This window comes from Phalaenopsis equestris, unplaced genomic scaffold, assembly GCF_001263595.1.
Source record: "Phalaenopsis equestris unplaced genomic scaffold, ASM126359v1 Scaffold198031, whole genome shotgun sequence".
In the NCBI taxonomy this organism is placed as follows: Eukaryota; Viridiplantae; Streptophyta; class Magnoliopsida; order Asparagales; family Orchidaceae; genus Phalaenopsis; species Phalaenopsis equestris.
The window spans coordinates 217,158-218,877 of NW_018217971.1; the positions used below are offsets into that span (position 1 = coordinate 217,158).

At 43.0% G+C, this 1,720-nt stretch overlaps 1 pseudogene; it reads left to right on the top strand.

Moving 5' to 3' along the window:
* The window catches only part of LOC110035530, a 24,604-nt pseudogene that overhangs the window by 639 nt on the left and 22,245 nt on the right, over positions 1–1,720 (top strand).

Here is a 1,720-nt window from a genome sequence, read left to right on the forward strand (position 1 = left end):
GTGGCGTAGCCGTCCCCGCTGCCGCTGCTGCTTCACCTGTCGGAACGAGCAACGGTACTGTGGGGGCGGTGGCGATTTACGAGCCGTTGCCGAGCTTTCGCGACGTACCGAGCTCTGAGAAGCCGGGGCTTTTCCTGCGGAAGCTTGGCATGTGCTGCGTGGTGTTTGACTTTTCCGATCCCGCGAAGAATGCGAGGGAGAAGGAGATAAAACGACAGACGCTACTGGAACTCGTGGATTACATCTCCACCGTTACCAGCAAGTTCAATGAGGCCGCGATGCAAGAGGCCACGAGGATGGTGGCGGCCAACATTTTCCGGACTTTTTCTTCTTCGACAGGTGGCGAGGGACAAAGGGCTGTGGAGGGGTTTGAGGCTGAGGAGGAGGAGCCAGCGATGGAGCCGGCATGGCCACACCTACAAATTGTCTATGAGTTCTTCCTGAGGTTCATAGCCTCATCCGAAACAGATGCTAAGATTGCTAAGCGTTATGTTGATCACTCCTTTATACTCCGGCTGCTCGACCTCTTTGACTCTGAGGATCCGAGGGAAAGAGTACTTGAAGATGATACTCCACCGTGTCTACGGAAAATTCATGGTTCATCGACCCTTCGTCAGGAAAGCTATTAATAACATATTCTTCCGATTCATATTTGAAACTGAGAAGCATAATGGGATAGCAGAACTTCTTGAGATTCTTGGAAGTATAATTAATGGATTTGCTCTACCACTAAAGGAAGAGCATAAATTGTTCCTTGTCCGGGCTTTGATTCCACTCCACAAGCCCAAATGTCTGGCGCTGTACCACCAGCAGCTTTCTTACTGTATCACTCAGTTTGTGGAGAAGGATAACAAGCTTGCTGACACTGTCATTAGGGGATTCTTGAAGTACTGGCCTCTTACCAATAGCTCAAAAGAGGTTATGTTCCTTGGGGAGCTGGAAGAAGTTCTGGAGGCCACACAAGAGCCAGAGTTTCAGAGATGCATGGTGCCTCTCTTCAGACAAATATCTAGGTGTCTCAATAGCTCACATTTTCAGGTACTTACATATTGATTAATATTGCTACTATTTTTTTAATCTGCTTCATTAGCCAGTTTTTTGCGCTTAACACATTTGTAAGCCTCATAATTGTTTTGTGCAGTAGCATGTGTCAATTATCCCCTCTACAAAAAATACCGATGCTGTTATTTACTTTTTTTAAATATTAGTTGTTGGAGACAAAAGTGCAGGAGCCACTTTGCCTAACATAGTCTAGTGGTTATGAACTCGATCCCTATTATAACTATCATGGGTTCAAAGCATTGCATAATTTTTCAATTAAATTCACCTATAGTATAATAAAAAATGGTGCAACTGCATTAATGCCATTGTCATAATTTTTGTTGAAATTGTTGCTGCTTTATGATTTTTCTGCAAAATTGAAATCATTCTTTAGCATGATGCATCCATTTAATGATAAAATTCTATGTTACACTTACTAGAAATTTAGGATGACAGCCTGTAAATTCATTTGTTTATGCAGTGGGATTTATGGTCGTGAATCCGTGCCTACAAATGTATAGTTTTTAAATTGGGAAATAATATTTGCCAGCTAGCAATTAGGAGAACTGAATATTAATATAAATCTGCTTCGTTGATACTTAATGGAGTTCCAAATCAAGAAGAAACAGGCTGGCCAACCGTACAAAGAGGTCAATTATAGCTGGGCTTCATGCGGTTC